Source organism: Bos javanicus, chromosome 22 (assembly GCF_032452875.1).
Source record: "Bos javanicus breed banteng chromosome 22, ARS-OSU_banteng_1.0, whole genome shotgun sequence".
Classification (NCBI taxonomy): Eukaryota; Metazoa; Chordata; class Mammalia; order Artiodactyla; family Bovidae; genus Bos; species Bos javanicus.
Window position 1 is genome coordinate 27,773,561 of NC_083889.1, and position 18,498 is coordinate 27,792,058.

Sequence of the window (18,498 nt, forward strand, 5' to 3'; positions counted from 1 at the left end):
TTGATTTAAACCATTGAAAAGCAGAAAGAATTTAAATGTTCATAAGTATTACAGAGATTTTTATTTTCAATAGGGTGTATTTATACAACACAGTACCAGAAAGTTAGTAAAAAGAATGAGAATGAGATGACTACTCATGACCTAGAAAGAGATCCAACACAGTGTTTAAGGGAAAAAGAAAGTTATAAAAAAGTATATGTAACATGAGCCAATTTTAGTGACTATATAAAGAAGTACAAATATGTGTGTATGTATAAAATAACTTGAAGGATGTATGAAACACATTAAGATTTCTACTCCTCTGGCAAATAAAATTGAGATAACCTGGAAGAAAATGGAGAGTGGGCTAAGAAGGAAAATATTTTTTATATTTTATGTTTCTATACATTTTTATATTAAGTTTAGATAAATCTTCATGCCATACATTATTGTATAAATTATGGAAAAATCCAGTTATCAACACTCCATCACATAATGCAGTAAGGAGAAAACTTGAACCATTAAGATAGAAAATCAGCTGATAAGGTGGAAAAACAGTTAAGCAACCACTTTGACGAACAAAAGCTAATGTGATAGAAAAAGGGAACCATGAAAATAAATGTGGAAGGAGAAGACGGAGAAGAAATCAGAATAATCATTATCATAGTAATGATGATTGTGCTGATCATTATAGTACTAGTAGTAGCAATAAAATTATAGAAACATCGCAACCCATTCCAGTCCTCTTGCCTGGAAAATCCCATGGACAGAGGAGCCTGGTAGGCTGCAGTCCATGGGGTCGCGAAGAGTCAGACACGACTGAGCGACTTCACTTTCACTTTTCACTTTCATGCATTGGAGAAGGCAATGGCAACCCACTCCAGTGTTCTTGCCTGGAGAATCCCAGCGATGGGGGAGCCTGGTGGGCTGCCGTCTATGGGGTCGCACAGAGTCAGACACGACTGAAGCAACTTAGCAACAGCAGCAACAGAATATAGATATGTAACAAGAAAGTTGCATATTTATCTCTTCACTATATTTTGCCACAGTGAACAGCGCTTCTCAATCTTTTGGGCCATTCCAGTTAACTCACTGAATTATCTCAATTATCTTGAGTGACTGTATGGAGTGATGCATATTAAAACAAAATTTAAAAAAATATATTAAAAACAAACCAAACATGTGTTGGGTCGGCCAAAATGTCATTTGGGTATTTTCCTAAGATGTTATGGACAAACCTGAATGAACTTTTTGGGCAACCCAATAGGTATGTATTGTATACAACTTTCTCTCTCTGTCTCTCTTTTTGTGGGCCAAGAGACGGGGCTGGGGGAATATGAGAATAGTAGCTGGTGCTCTGGACCTGGAGGCTTGTGCATCATGGTGCTCTGCTGGTTACAGGGAGGTGACCCAACTACCTTGCTGAAATTACTCAAATGAGGAGTGGAGACATTAGTGATTAGTGGGTTCTAGGAAGGAGGATTCTGAGGTCGCATATTCCCAGCCAGAGGTAACAGGCCCTATTTTCTCCTTCCTCCGTCTCCTTCCTCCCACTTTCCCTGCCCTCTCGTCCCATTAGTCTCCTCCCTTGCTGATCCTTTTCCCCTCCACTTCCCTCCTCTTCTCATTTCGCCTTTCTTTTAAAATCAAAGATGACAGATATTTATTAATCATGCTATCTGCCACTCCTGTAATAAATCTCCCATTTGTATTTAAACTGAGAAATAAAACTGTCTTCATGGCCAAGGTCTTATGGTCGAATGTGTGTGGGAACCCCAGTAGTCTGTGCTGACTGATGATCAGGTGTTTGATTTTATTTTTACTTAAAAGTCAGCGGTTAGCATAGTGATATCCCGAAGCCCAGCTCTAGGTATCATATGGCCTGAGAAAGCCAGGGGCACGCAATGCAGATCATCATCTATCAAATGCTCACATCTTTCCAGCTCAAGTTTCCAAAGCCCGGGCAGTCTCCGAAAGCAGTGTGTTGTTTCCACAGCTGGAAGGATGCTGGTCTGAACCCTTCAAGTGGTGCTTGTATATCACCGCCTGTGACCCTGACAAGCTGCCCTCTCACCTTGTTGCACTGCTGTCGATTCCTAGCAGTCTTGGGAAAGTTCATTCTGTTGGGAAAGAGGCTGTGTATCTGTGAGTGCTTTCACATGAATGTTTTCACATTATATACTTTTGGATAGCATTTGAATTGTAAATTTTGCGCTGTTTTCTTTACATCTGAATGAAGAAGAGATTTCTCGTTTCAATCTGGGATCCTGAGTTGATGATACTCATTCATTCACTTGTTTACCCTGCCACCCTTATACAATCATTTATTCATTCATACACCTCCTCACCTACCCAGTGTTTCATCATGAAACAGAATACATTTGCTTGAGCCTATTCCTGGCTGTATGTTAATCGAATTGCTTAGCTTTTCTGTGTCGTCTGCAAAAGTAGAGGTTTTCATTGCACCCACTTCAATTGTTTTAAAGAGTAAAGGGGGCCTTGTATGCAAAGTATACCTAGAAAGGCTCCTGTAATATTTGTGGTGGTGGTGGTGGTTGGCACTTTCCTAATATGTCTTATTTATGCATGTTTGTGAGGTATTGTGTTTTACTCATTCATCCAACAGATTTTTTTTTTCTTTTTTTACCGAGATTTTATTTCTTTATTTACTTAATTATTCATTTTTGGCTGTGCTTGGTCTTCGCTGCTGCACGGGCAACTCTCTAGTTGCCGTGCACAGGCTGCTCACTGCAGTGGTTTCTCTCGTTGCAGAGCACAGGCTCTGGGGCCCTGACTTTAATAGTTGTGACGCATGGGCTCGGTAGTTGCAGTTCCCGAGTTGTACAGCACAGGCTGAGTGGTAAGAAGGAATCGACTTTGCAGAGCCATCACAGCAGTGCACATACAGGGCCTAGAATCAGACCACATCAGGCCTTTTTGAGCCACGGAAGAAGCTGAAGGTGCTGGAGCAGAGTGAGTTTGGGAAGAATGACAAGAGATGGACTCAGGAGGAGAGGGAGGCCAAAACGTACAGCCCTCAGGGCCAAACTCATGAGGTGGAATGTGCTTTAACACAGCAGAAGCCAAAGGAGGCTTTTACGCGGGCCACCCCCAGGGTCATTCTTGATGCTGTGTGGATGGCATAGGAGAAAGCAAGGAGCTCTCACTGAGGAGTAAGGAGTTTAGGTCTGAGGATTATCTGCTCCAGAATCTTGCTGGAGGATTGTTAAGAACGCAGTTGCCCACGTGCAAAGAATATAGGTCCCTAAGTTAAGCAGCATCAAAATGTTTGGGAAGAACCCGGGAATCACAAGCAGAACCCTTATGCACATTGAAATCTGAGTGCTACTGCACATTCTTAAAACTGATGGACAGAGGTATGTGAATAGCAACATTAAAAAAAAAGCATCAACAACTTAAAAACTTTCCACTGACGTATAACAGTGCTTTTTGTTCATTTGAGTTAGTAAACTTCATACCATCTACCTTAAATAATCTGTTCACTAACTGAAGCGCTTATAACTTTAAGAATATAGAAAGCAGTGGAGGAGGAGACGGGAATAAATATTTCTCACTTATTTTCAATACTTCAAAACATATCCAACTAAAAGGTTATATTAGAAAATAAAAACTCTTTGTATATTTATAAAAACTTGAAATATTTTGCTTTTACCTAAAATTCTACCAACTCAATATGCTAAAGTTGATTATATTATGTGGTCCAAAATGTCATATTTACAACTACATACTTTTTGTTCTAAAACATTAAAAATCATGAGATACCAAAGGATGATTCATAGAGTGCTTAAGAGGACTGTCTTTAGAAACATGGGTTTAAATTAAAACTGTTCCTCTTTCTATAGGCAACACACTCCAGTATTCTTGCCTGGAAAACCCCAAGGATAGAGGAGCCTGGCAGGCTAAAGTCCACGGGGTCACAGAGTCAGACACAACTTAGCAACTAAACAACAACTCTTTCTATACACTATTTCTTGAGACCTCAGTTTCTTCATCTGTAAAACAGGAATGTAAAAATCCCATTTACATACAGTTTTTTGAGGATTAAATGAGCTAACCATATAAAAGTCATATAAGATACCTAGTATGTAATAATGTGGATATTAATGCAAAAAACTGTTAATATTATTGCTATTTAGTAATGGTATTTTCAAGGCTTCCCAGGTGACACCGTGGTAAAAGAATCCACCCGCCAATGCAAGAAATGCAAAAGGCATGGGTTTGATCCCTGAGTCAGGAAGATCCCCTAAAGGAGGAAATGGCCACTCACTCCAATATTCCTGCCAGGATAATCCCATGGATAGAGGAGCCTGGCAGGCTACAGTCCATGGGGTCACTGAGAATTGGACACAACTTAGCAACTACACAACAGTGACCTTTTGCTTAATAGGCAAAACTATTTCAAACTGTGGAACACAACTGGAAAAAAGGTAAAATCCTGTATTCTTAATTGTCTGGGAAAATGGCAGTGTGGTGAGGTTGCTGGTCACATTAGCATGACACCTTGATTTAAGAGCTGAGATGGATTTCAGATTCCATAGCTCTTCTTTGCCAACAAAATGTTAATAACCATAGAGTCAAGATTCGTTATTAATGCTTCTTGGGGAAAACTCCACATGCAGCAAGAATGTTCATGTCTTTGTTCAGATCAGTTCCTCAACGTTGTGTAACTAAAGACTCACTAGGAATTTAACTTTCTTGCTAAGTGTGATAGATGTTCCAGAACCAAGGAGTCTGCTGGGAGCTACATTTATAGTCACGTGATGACAGAAAGGTCCATTAACTTCCTCTTTGGTTACCTCTCCTTTTCATCTATGCTTGATTTGGCTCAGCTGAAGAGCTGAGATGTTACTGAGACATAAGCCCTTGGAAGAATTGCAGGGCGTTTCAGCTGAGCTCTTTTGATTGCCTGCAAAAGTATTTTTCTTGGATATATATTCTGAGCCTGTTGAGAGATTGACTGTATTCAAAGTGGTTACAGTGACACACAGGTGGACTTTAGAAAGGGTTTCTCAGGACTTTGGAGAAGTCTATGTAGTTATTAAAGAGGTAGTAAGGAGTTTTCCAAAGTCTATCTCAGTATAAGACACAGAGTTATAGAACATAGGTCTCTCATCTTCAATGTTTCAGCAGCTCAAAATACGTCACTTAATTTTGAGTCACTGAAGGCCATAAAGCACTGAGGTGTGTTTGAGTAGGGCTTGTATCTTGTATGTTAAAGTTATACTTCTAAGAATGGTCTGAGCTAATGCTTTCACTTTTTTTATGAATTACCGTGACATATATGAATAATTCATTCATAATACTGAAAGTGTAACCACAGAGGCTTCTTCCCCAGTGTGTCTTGGAAAAGCTATTGAAATACTAAAATGAGCGTTAACGGAAGAACATCACCAGGGAAGGGTTGGAGGGAATGATTGTCAGACCATCTCTTGAGGTTGTCTGTCAGCTTTTACAAAATGGGATCCTGCACAAATTCAAGTGTGGTGCTAGAAAGCCCACAAATCTGATGCCAGTTAAAATGCTTCCAAGGTATGTTTGCAGGGAACTATATATACAGCTGGAGAGTATCTTGTCATTTTTCTTTAGGTTATGAGTAAGAAATAGGAAGTCAAAATTTCCCTGCCTTGGCAGTCCTTCCTGAGAATATAGTATTCCTTAATAGAATTCACAAAAAAAAAAAACGCCTTGAAATGAGACACAGATAGCTACCGATGCAGGAATTTTCTATCCCAGTGGTACAGTGGGTTATGAATTTCAGGTATCGCTTTGAGCTGACTGAAGGCTACCAAATAATTCACATAATAGCCAACGGTATGCCTTGCCTGTGTTTCCAGTTATGATGATAGCTAATAAGTATTGAGCTCTTCATGTGCCCCGTCTCATTTAACGCATACTACAATTCTGTGAGATAGAGGTTTTTTTTATAATTACCTTCCCATTTTACAGATGAGAAAGGTGAGGCTTCAGTAAGCAGGATACTTTACTCAAATCACCCATTAAGTAAAGGTGAGTATCTGGATTTGAACACGTGTCTGCCTGACCGGTGTGCTTTTTCACTGCAGGAGAGCACAAAAATGAAGATGCCAAGAAGGCAGTCAGGACAGGCAGACTTTGTTTTGCTCCCACGCTAATGGGCAGAAGGGATTATATGGGAATCATGAACCCCAGACTTGGCTCCATCATTGCAAACTCACATAAGCTTCTGAACCTCTGTTTTATCATTTATGAACTGAACTTGCTGGGTTTTCCATGACAATGAAATTAATTATCACGTGTGGAAATGATCTGAGATCGTGAGAAGGTACTACAAAAAGTGAGGGCCCCTGGCTGGAGAAAACAGTAGAGGTGGGAACCTTGTCTTCAGGGTACCAGCTGCATTTAACCCAACATAGAGAAGTGATGGGTTTAAGGCATACATAATAGAGCATTGAAAGGTTTCCTGGGCTACACATTAGGTCCTTGTTAATTATCTATTTCATATATATTACTCTGTATATGATAACCCTCTTGCTAACCATAAGGTTGTTATCCAAGTCGTCGAGTTTGTTTCTGTTTTGTAAATGAGTTCATTTGTATCAATTTGATTTTTTAACTCTACCCATAAGTGATATCGTAGGCAATTTGTCCTTCTCTGTCTGACTTCCTTCACTTAGTATGATCATCTCCACATCCCTCCATATTGCTAGAAAAGGCATTATTTCACTGAGACATACTTCAATAAGGGATGTATATATTTTTCCTGCTGTTTGACCTACTTAACTCAGTACGACACTTTCTAGGTCCATCCATTTTGCTGCAAATGGCATCATTTCATTCTTTTTAATGGCTGAGTAATACTCCATGGTGCATATATGTGTACCATATCTTCTTTATCCGTCACTCTGATGGTGGACTTTTTGGTTGCTTCTATTAATATGGCTTGCCTAAAGCAAACAGTGATGCAGTGAAGGTTGGGGTGCGTGTATCATTTTGAACTATGGTTTTTCCCCATGAAATGGCCCAGGAGTGAGACAGCCGGATCATGTGGTAGCTCTATTTTAGGTTTTTTTAGGAACCTCCATACTGTTCTCCATCGAAGCTGTAACCAATTTACATTCTCTAAAACAGCATAGGAGGGTTCGCTTTTCTCCATGCCCTCTTCCGTTCACTGTTTGTAGTCTTTCTGATGATGGTTTTTGTAACTGGTGTGAGGTATTTTTGACTTGTAGGTAGTTTTGAATTGCAGTTTTGATTTCAGGTCTCTTAATAATTAGCCATATGGAGCATCTTTTCATATGCTTTATATAAAAAAAAAAGTGCATTAAATTGACCTCTAGAGATTGACTTCTTGAAAGTCTGCCCTGAATTGAATTGTTTTTCGACCACCTACCCCAGAACATTTCTTGAGGGCAAGTGTTCTTTACGGCCGCAGGAATATAAAGTACCCAGAAGCCCGGGTTTTCCAGTTGTTGTTCTGGGAAATGTCCACAAGGCGGCAGCACTTGTCCATGCTCCTTTTGGATTCCAAGAGCCCTAGAGAAAGCCGTGTTACTGGCTTGTAAATAAGAGTGTAATGTGCCAGGGTTTGTGTCCCATTACTTTTTCCCCTTTACCCTGCACCTCCCAGGCAAACCTTAAACCCTGGCAAAACTGCAGTGCTGAGGATGCTGTCCTACTTAGGAACAGCAACTCCGAAGAAGGACCATGCTGGTGGGAACCCAACCACTGGGAGACTTGGCGGCCAAGTGATTTTTCAGAGCTCTTCCAGACCAGAGGGTCCACCATCCTTTAAGTGCACTAGACTTGCCGGAACTTTGGGAGGGCCCACCTGGATCTGGAGATTGGGGTCTCATCCACAGGGGCCCAGGCACTGCATGTTCAGGGGGCGGGGGGGTAGGGGGGGCCCTCCTTTACTGATACATCCTCCCCAGCTTGTCTCGGCCTCAGCCTAGCTGTGGGGACCCCAGAGCAGCTCAGGCTCCAGGGATGGTGACCTGGTGACCACTCCAGCCCAGGTGACCAAGGTCTGAGGGAAGTATAGTAGCTATTTCTTTGTTTATCTCTCTTCTTTCTTTGTTTTGTTTAACTTCTATTTTAGATTGGAGTATAGTTGTATATGTTGTATTTGTTTTAGGTGGATAGCAACCTGATTCAATTATGCGTATATTTATTTTTTCTTGGATTCTTTTCCCATGTAGGAGATTACAGAGTGTTCTGTAATATGTAATATGTATTCCATGGGCTACAGTGGGTCTTTTTTGATGATTTATTATATATATATATGTTAGTGTTTATATTCAGTCCCCACCTCCTTATTTATCCTTCTCACCACCTTTTTCCTTTGGTAACCCTAATTTTGTGTTTTATGTCTGTGTATCTTTTTCTGTTTTATAAACTAGTTCATTGGTATCAATTTTTCAGATTCCACATTTAAGTGATATCATATACTATTTATTTTTCTCTTTCTGACCTTATTTCACTTAGTGTGATCATCTCTGTATCTATCCATGTTGCTGAAAATGCTATTATTTCACTTTTTTATGAGCTTCCCTGGTGGCTCAGACAGTAAAGAATCTGCCTCCAATGCAGGAGACCTGGGTTCTGTCCCTGGGTCAGGAAAATCCCCTGGAGAAGGGAATGGCTCTCACTCTAGTATTCTTGCCTGGAAAATTCCATGGACAGAGGAGCCTGGTGGGCTACAGTCCATGGGGTTGTAAAAAGTTGGACATGACTGAGTGACTAACACTTCACTTTTCAAATATGTGTTCAAGAGTGGGATTTCTGGATCATGTGGCAACTCTATTTTTAGTTTTTTAAGGAAATGTCATGCACTTTCCATAGTGGCTGCTCCCACTTATTATATATTGCCACTAACAGTCTAGGAGTATTCCCTTTTCTCCACATCTTCTCCAGCTTTTTTGTTTGCAGACTTTTTAATGGTAGCCATTTTGACTGTTGTGGGGTAATAACTGCATTTTAGTTTTGGTTTGCATTTCTCTAATGTTTAGCAATATTGAGATGAATTTTACGCTTAATGAGTTGATTGAATGAGACATGAATAAAATCTTCACAAAGCTTGTATTAAAAACAGGCACAACCTAAGATTTAATGTCATCCTCTTGGGTAGTCAGTGAAAGTGAAATTAAAGAAATGAAAACAAAGCTGCCCTTTAGTGTTATGAAGAATTGTTATTAATAGTGGTGGGTCTATAGTATTCAGTGTTCACACTGATCTCAGTGACCTAGACACATCTGTTCTTTTTTTTTTAAAACCAAATATACACGTTCTTTTCTCTTAGTTCTCTAATTCAAAGACTACCAGACATGAAAGCATTCTTTCAGACCTTTCCTATTACTTTCCTTTTCATAATCAAGTTCATGATCAGGCCCAAGGGATAGTATGTAATGACAGCCTCTGCCTGTTGCTAAGTGTTTGGTTCTCTTATATAACTCTCAATTATACTGAACTCTGGCTGCAGTGGAAAGAGTCTTCCCAATGAATGATGCTGTTTAAATGTGAAAAATATACTTCAAAAATACCTTAGGGTAACAGTAAAGGAAATCATCAGCAAACATCTTTCTAAGCCTGAATATCGTTTTGAGTGAGTAATATATGGTATTTATCTACTGAACACATTTTATAAAGACTCTTTATGTTGCATGTATCTTCCTAGTTTTTCAGGTTGATAAAATACGTCATCCCTGGAATTCTGTATTATTATCACAGTCAGAAGTGGATTTCTGCAAATAGCAAAAATATGTACGTAGGCTTTGAGGTAAAAAAGGAAAAAGACAAATCCCTTAGTGTTTGTTGTCTCACAACATGAGAATAAACTGCAGCCATTTGATGTGGAGGAGAAATGGACCTCAGACAATGGGCCTTTACGACAATGCCGTAAAGCTGTCCGTGTCATAGCTACCCGAAATCACTAAGAGACGGTTACTGATGGACCTCCTGGGAGGGCTGGTCACTTTAGAGTAACTCAACTGTGTAACTGATTTTATATGCATAAATATATCAACATAAGGTAAAGGTTTTTAGAGAACAAAAATTTCCTAAGAAAAAAACTAAATGTCAAAAGAAGAATAGCAAACTCATAAAACTGTGAGATTCAAAATACGATGTGTGCGTCCCACTCCCCTAGAGTGTGGCAACCAGTGTTTATTTCAGTTTTACGTCTAAACCGTTAGAAATGAGCATTAAGTAATATTTGAGCTACAGATGGATTTATTTATATAATTTTAATAAATGTGTGCACATTTGCCTTAGAGCTTAACATTCAAAGAAACTCCTTGATAGACTAAGAAGTCTAACCTACATTTGAAAACAATTGGAAAAAGAATAAATACTTGGATATGTATAATCTGAATCACTTAGCTGTATACCAGAAACTAACGCAACATTGTTAATCAACTGTGCACCAATATAAAGTTAAGTATTTTTAGAAATACTAATGTATATCATGAGCTAGTGATCAGCAGATGAAACTGGGTATCAGAAACAGGTCTCTTTTGGTTTTCTTGGTAGTTAAAAAATACAGTATGTTCCAACATTTAAGAATCAAAATGTTTAACAGAAAAATCTAGATTTCTAATTGATCTTGGGAAATGAAAAGCTACAGAAACACTGAATTCAGATTGTAATGTGACCACAGCTGGCGGAGTGATCAATGGCTCTCTCCTTTTGTCAAAATAACTCGATCTCTGTGTTGAGCAAATCTCTGCCATTCATCACGATATTCTGCCTGATTGGTTTCACTATGTTATCTACTTGGCCTCAGGTATGTTTTTAAATCCATGATAACAGCTGGCGGAGTGATCAATAGTTCCCTCCTTTAGTCAAAATGACTAAATTGCTGTATTGACCAAATCTTTGCCATCCTTTACTGTATTCTGCCTGGATGGTTTCGCTACTCTATGTTATCTGCCTGACTGTGGTACCTATTTAAATTTGTCGCATAAAGTATTTCATACTGAATCTATAAACCAAAAACCACAGCCCTTATAATGTGAGATAGAGACCAGACAGCTGTTCACCAAACCGTTTTACTCATTCTTAGCACATAGCTAGACTCCTCTCCCAGATTCTTCTGCTACGTCAGGAATCCTGGCAGGCAGTCCATGGGGTCACAGAGAGTTGGACACAACTGAGCGACTAACACTTGCTAGGTCATTAAGTTTTATTTAATGGAAGAGGGATTGTAACTCTCTTTTCTTCTTGTGTCCACTGGCAACCACCTAGGTCATCTCAAAAGCTACATATGCACAAGTGCAAAGACTCCATCAACCTGGGGTCAGGAGCCAACTCACGTATCCTCCCCCTCCACACAAAACCTGTATTCTAAATGACTGTTCTCTTAAGTCACTGAGAGTTATTACCTTAATTAATTCAAGATGTAATCATCTTTCCTTCCATCTCTATACGCTTTCTCTCAGGAAACACAACCAGTAATCTGGAGGAAAGAAAAAGGAGGAAGAAGATGAAGGAATTTTCATCCCTCCTTCTCTAATGCTGTTTTTTTATTCTTTCATTTGATTGGCATTCCTTTGATGAGTTCTTAATCCTCACTCCACGTCTTTCTCCATATTATGTCCTTGAGGCAATATATAAACCAAAATGCTTTTAGCTGAAATATCAAAAAAGCCCAGTTTAAATTGGCTTGAACAATAAAAGAGAATTTTTTGGTTCCCATGATGCCAACAGTACAGCGGGAGGACAGGCTTTATGTACAGTTGGATTCGGTCCCCTAGAGCTCTTTAACTTCTGCATTTCTCAGATGAGTATCCCTTATGGTACCAAAATGACTGCAGGAGTTCACACCTATGTCTGTACAACACACCCTCCAGAGCAGGGATGCAAGTCATCATACTAGAAGCCCTGAGTTTCTCTCTCTTTGGAGCATTGAAGTCATGTGTCTACCCTGAACCAGTGTCTGTGGCTAAGAATTGCTCTGTGCTTGGCTGTTCATCCCTGAACTAACACTTTGGCAAGAGAGATGGCCTTGTGCCTGCCTGTTACTTATGCCAACTTGGGAGCTCATCAGACCCACTCAAATGGCAGAGTAGAAGAAGAATCCAGAATCCATGTCAGAATTCAGTGATACATAAAACTAATTCCTGGTGCCATGGCAACCTGGCTCTTAAGAATGATTTCCAGTTACCCAGTGCCTTAGACTTTCTAAGACTTTATAGTTTTATGTGTTATTAATGGGCTTCCCTGGTGACTCAGACAGTAAAAGAATCTTCCTGGAATACAGAAGACCCAGGCTTGATTCCTGGGTCAGGAAGATCCCCTAGAGAAAGGAATGGCTACCCACTCCAGTATTCTTGCCCGGAAAATCCCATGGACAGAGAAGCCTGGCAGGCTACTGTCCATGGGGTTGCAAAGAGTCAGACATGACAGAGTACCAAGCACACACATATTATTATGTATTAATACACTAATGATTCTTTGGGATATACAATACATATTTTATTGTATGTATTTTACAGATACATTTTAGACTGAGAGTTGTTAGGGAGTTTGCCCTAGATCACAGACTGGTTAGTGGCAGAACTAGCAAATTGTTTATTTCACCATGACTCTTCCTCACTTTCTTTGAAAATGTATTAGATAAAGATTGTGTTGTAATTGCGTTTCTGGTTCAGAAAATCAAACTACTACTGCCATAATAGACCCTATAAAGCACCACTGTGGCTGCTTTTAGTTCTAAATTGCTTAATCTTTGTGAGTTCAGGTGGCCAGATACATCTGCAATTAGGCATCTTACCCATGAACACAGAGCCCCATTGAAGGCTAAGGAGTGACTCAGCCTTTGTTATGATTGAATCCTAGGGTTGAAAATAAATACATAATTATAGTTAAGGAAAACAGGCCCTCTTTCTTTTGTGCTCTTCTGAGAAGTCAGTATACTCCAGATTAAAGGGGGTGATAGTCTGGCTGCATATAAGCATAAGCCATTGATTGGAGTATTAATGCATTACAAGTTCATTGCTGTTAAAAGCAAAACCATATAATTACTCTTCACAGAAGGCAGTACACAACAAGCGAAGAACTACATTTCCAGGCTCACATATTTAAGTTGTGAACATACAGCCCATTTTCACCTAAAGAGAAGACATCATGATTTCCGTTATTTAATCATTTTTCAGCAGAGATAAGGATTCACCAGAATGAGAGAGAGAAGTGCTTTCATTAAGACTCACATTACCATATTCCATGTAGAAACTATTGAGCCAGACAGATATTTTTGGAAAATTGAATCCACATCAAATCATACTGAACCAAAAAAAAAAAAAAAACAAAAGTTAAAGAAGAGGTACATGCTCCAGGTAGTTGAAGTAATAGTTCAAAAGAAAGGAGAAATGACAGGAACTTGAAGGTAAAGGTTACAGTTAAAGCAATAGGAACCAAAATTGGTAATAAATCACTCACTACTGACTTGATCTCAGTAGTGAGAGTGTTTTAAAGACAGATGCGTGAACAGGGGTTATGAAATCGGATTTCTTTTCCTACATCCACTGAAAGTTGCTTATGAGAATAAGTCACTCAACTTCCTATCTATTTTTCCTATACAATTGAGCCATAGAAAATATTGATACCAATCTTTGTGGTTTTCACAACAATTACACTCTATTTTAAAGCAGTGTTTCACCAGGTTCACCAAACACAGCAGCCTATGTTGCTGACCATAGGCAGCATTTGCTATGAGTATTGTTCAGTCGCTAAGTCGTGTCCTACTCCTTCCGACCCCATGAACTGCAGCACGCCAGGGTTCCCTGTCCTCACTGTCTCTTGGAGTTTGCTTAACCTGATATCCATTGAGTCGGTGATGCCATTCAATGTTCTCATCCTCTATTGCCCCCTTCTCCTTTTGTCCTCAATCTTTCCCAGCATCAGGGTCTTTTCCAATGAGTCAGCTCTTGGCATTATGTGGCTAAAGTATTGGAGCATCAGCATCAGTCCTTCCAATAAATATTCAGGGTTGATTTCTTTTAGGATTGACTGGTTTGATCTCTTTGCTGTCCAAAGGACTCTCAAGAGTCTTCTCCAACACCACAATTCAAAAGCATCAGTTATTTGGTATGTGTCTTCTTTATGGTCCAAATCTCACATCCATACATGACTACTGGAAAAACCATAGCTTTGAGTATAGGGACCTTTGTTGGCAAAATGATTATTATTTTAAAAGATTGTTGACTTTTAAAACCTAGTTCCTAAACATTTTTAGTAGCCTATGACATTTTCATTATCTTTTCACACTTGGAAAGGTCACTGCCATGTTATATTTATAGGTCTCTCTGGCAGGAAAAAAGTGAAACAAGAACTATAAACTCTGTTATTTTCCTTAAAATTCTTACTTATTGTCTTAGATAGGGCCCTTTGGTTGCAGGTAAGAACCTGGATTCTGGCTAATCCAGGCAGAAAAGGAATATACTGGTTGTATGAAGGGCAGCTCACAGAATCCAAAGAATACTAATGACATCGGGTGGGAATAGGAGATACATAGCCCTGAGAATGTGGTCCCAGAAACTCACGGAACATTTCAAGACATGAGCATCCCAGTGAAAGACATCCTGTGGGTTTTCCATCTTTGTGCAGCTTCCCAAAGATTCGAATTCCAGAAGATAAATTCTGTTTGGCTTAACTTGAGTTGGCTTCCCTGGTGGCTCAGATGGTAAAGAATCTCCCTGCAATGCGGGAGGCCCAGATTCAATTCCTGGATTGGGAAGATCCTCTGGAGAAGGAAATGACAACCCACTCCAGTGTTCTTGCTTGGGAAATCCCGTGGACAGAGGAGTCTGGCAGGCTACAGTCCATGTGGTCACAAAGAGTTAGACTTGACTGAGCGACTGACCCACACACACCAAAGGGTGTACAGGCGCTCTAGATAGAGCTCTCACCAGAAGAGTCATGGGTGTCTGTGACGATGGTCTTATCATTCTCCAAAAGGCGGCCTGAGTGCTGGTCAGCCCCCAGAATGGCCTTGCAATTCATTTTCTGAGCTCATTGCATCCGCTTTACTTTTGTTTATAGTAGGGAATATTAGTTTATTCATTAGTATCTCGTATACCTGTTAACTGGGTGAGAAAACTTATTCCTAATTGGAGACTATTTGCTGAGAATCAGTAAGACAGTCTGAATAGCTCCCTTAAAGGAAAATATTCTGAAAGCTGTGGCCACACTGCCTTTCATGGGAGGACATAATGGTTAGGCAGTAGCGAACTGCACTGGTATTGTGTCAAACAATAGGAACAAAACACTACCTTTTGCTGGTCTATTAATAAACACCTTGCTGAGGAACACATTATTTCAAATATATGCAGCGATGGCCTGATGGCCTGCCATTACCTTGAACATGAACTGTGAGGCGGGGGCTGTGAAGGTGTGCCGTCTTGGGACTCCCACACAGGTAAACAGGGTTGACTATTACTGCTTGTCTGGCCATCAGTTCCCATCTAAAGCCTGTAAGGACAGAAGACCTTAAAACAATAGGCTTGCATTAGGCTGTCATTTTAAAAAAAGAAGCAGGTAACTGCCTCCTAATTTCTGCACAGTGGGTCATGACAACTGCTGGCAGCATAAAGTGTTTTAAAATACAGCAGGACAGCCCGCAGATCAGTCAGTCAGTCACCAGAATTTGCATGGTGTTCCTAGGGAATAGCAATGTAGAGAGCTTTACAAAACAGACTAAGCTCCGTGAAGACCAAACCCCCAAATCAACCCTTTTGACAACATGGGTATCTATTCTGGTAAGGAATCAGTCTAATTTCAGAGAAAGACATTATAAGAACTTGCTACCCGCAACATTCTCTCCATAGTAAGTGTTTTATTAGAGGATTATAGGAAAGTCAACAAAATAGTACAGTTTTAAACAATCCCCCAGAATAAGAAACCAAACCCTCCGTCTGCAATTCATACTCCTTTTCTTCACCTTCATCACTTTCTCCCTCCCTCTCTACCCCACCTCCTACTCTTCTTTCTCCTTCATCGTTAGTGCCACGAAAGAACTAGGTTTCACTCTATAACCCTCAGAATCTGTGAAAAGACTCTGCCATTAAGCTATAATTAATGGGGGGCAAGTTGTCCATGACATCCTAACCCAAAGTTAATTTTGTCAATCTGCTTACTAAGTGGGTGTTCTCTCTCTCCCTCTTTCCAACATCTGGAACTCTGCTGGGAAAATGACTTTCCCATATCCAAATGAACAGCTCATAAATCGATGGAGTACCAAGCAGCAACGGTAGGATGTCAATAGTTTAACTGGAATCCTGAGTTCCTGTGCAAACAGGGCAAAGAGTGCCTGTGCTTTTATAGGCTTCCCTAGCAGCTCAGAAAATCCACCTGCCAAAGCAGGAGACACAGGGGACCTGGATTCGATCCCTGGGTCAGGGAGATCCCCTGGAGAAAGAAATGGCAACCCATTCCAGTGTTCTTGCTTGGGAAATCCCATGGATAGAGGAGCCTGGCAGGCTGCAGTCCATGGGGTCACAAAAGAGTCAAACATGACTTAACGACTAAATAAGAGCCTGTCCTATTGCCTAAAACAAAGGTTGGCAAACTATGGCCCAAAGGCCAAATCTAGCCTATTTCGTTTTATTGGGGAAAAAAGCCACACCGATTTGCTTATGTATTGCCAAATGGCTGCTTTTACTCTACTCCTGCAGAACTGAGTCATTACACCAAGGACCACGTGACCCTTAAGGCTGAAAATACTTATGACTTGGAGTTTTTGAGAAAAAGTTTGCCAACCTCTAGCCTAGAACTTTGCTAAGTGAATGGGAAAGAGCTCCCCTTACGTGTTAAAGAATGTGTCATCTTACTAGACTGGGAAGCTGATCACAGAGAAGATGTTTAGTTAATGGTGTAATACAGAATTGAATAAATATCAAACTTGTGCAGTATTGATTGCATTTGTATAAATAATTCAGAGAGGAGGGATTAGGCTGGTACCATTGCAGAAAACTGCGTGATGAAAATGGTCTTCGTAGAGTGGGTGAGGTTAGAATTGGAAAATTTCAGAGCTGGAAAGCAGCTTTGAAGACATCTGATTTGGGGGTTCCCAGATACTGTGCTGTGGGCCAGTGTGAGCTTGTGATGGGTTTTTCCCTAATTACTGGCAAAAAGAGAAAAAAATCACAAGTGGGTTACAAGTTTTAAGGTAGGGCTTTCCCCAGATCTATGTAACATGGACGGTGTCCTCTTATACCTGGTAAGCTTCATAAAGCTAAATTTATTCAACCTAAATGTTTTCTCCTTCTTACATTTGTGTAATATTTCCCTTCTTTTGGAAATGACACAGAGAATTGAGTGTGTGTGCTGGTGCTGCAATTATTTGTACTCTTCGTTGGCAGAAGAAAATTTAACAAACCTAGTGTTTGCTTGGTCAATAATTTTTTTATGTTCGTTGTGCTGTGAAATCCACGAGACTTGGAATTACACAACAGAGTGGATGCTAGTCATTGCTTCAATATCTTCTGTATTTGGCAACAGGCAAAATCAATGAGAAGAGAAAGCCATGTAGATGGAAGGAAGAGAAATAAGTTTCAAATGGAGATTGTGTTGATTTCCTCCCAACTCAGGGCTATCACTCTGCATTTGACTTTTGCACCCAAAGCTCTCAATGTTTTAAAAGTTTCTCTTCCACTGAGTATTACTCTGCAGAGCCTACCAGGGATTTTTTTAGGTTCAGACTCAAGAGCCACCATAGGCCACAGTGTGCTGAGAAGGCTGGGATTCAGAATCCAAAGCTCCCAGGAGGGAGGCAGTGGCATTCTCCTCCTGTGGAAAGCCTTGCAGTGTGAGTGGGACAGTTATTGTGGTTTTCAGAGCATCTCTCCTGAGGTGATTGCTCGAGTGCAGGAAAAGCATATGGGGCAGGTATCTGAGCAGCCCTAGCCTCACAGGAGCCTATATGCTCAAACTCTGCAGCACAGGCAGAGTTTCCAGGGTCCATGCAAGGGCCATGCCAAGTTGTCAGAGCCACTCAGGAGAGCCTGGAGCTGTGACTTCCCATCAGGTAGATACACTTCTTCCAGTCTAAATGTAACCTTCCTGTATGGAGTCATTTTATTATTAACAACATTGCCTAGCAACAGTTGACATATTACCTTATGAGGTTACCAGGGGAACAGAGTAGAGAATTAACCAAAAGGTTAAGTTCTTATGAAGAAGGGGAAAAAAGCTCTATTAACTCATTATCCATGATTGTCTTCTAAACCCTTAGAACAGCAGGTAACTAGGAGCATCTCTAAATCTCTCAAGTTATCCGAGAAATTGAACAACAAGCTGTCCTATTCAGACAGGAAAGGGATATTGACTTTTTCAAGAAAGACCCCAGAGTTTCTAAGTCACTGTTATACTGTGAATAAAAAGCTATTTCAATAAGCAACACCACATCTCTATCTAAATATCTCCTCTTCCTGGAAACCCTCCTTGAGCACCTATAAAGTGTATCCTTCTCAGCTATTCTCCATCACATCACATTAAAAAATATATATATTTATTTATTTTAAATGA

The 18,498-nt window shown here is 40.1% G+C and overlaps 1 long non-coding RNA gene across 1 annotated transcript; it reads right to left on the reverse strand.

The window, feature by feature from the left end:
* Nucleotides 1–1,768: 1,768 nt before the first annotated feature.
* LOC133235206 (uncharacterized) lies at nucleotides 1,769–12,070 on the reverse strand. The gene is made up of 2 exons (XR_009732476.1): nucleotides 11,358–12,070; nucleotides 1,769–2,099 (listed from the first exon to the last, which is right to left on the reverse strand). It is a non-coding gene; the product is annotated as an uncharacterized LOC133235206 (long non-coding RNA).
* Nucleotides 12,071–18,498: the final 6,428 nt, after the last annotated feature.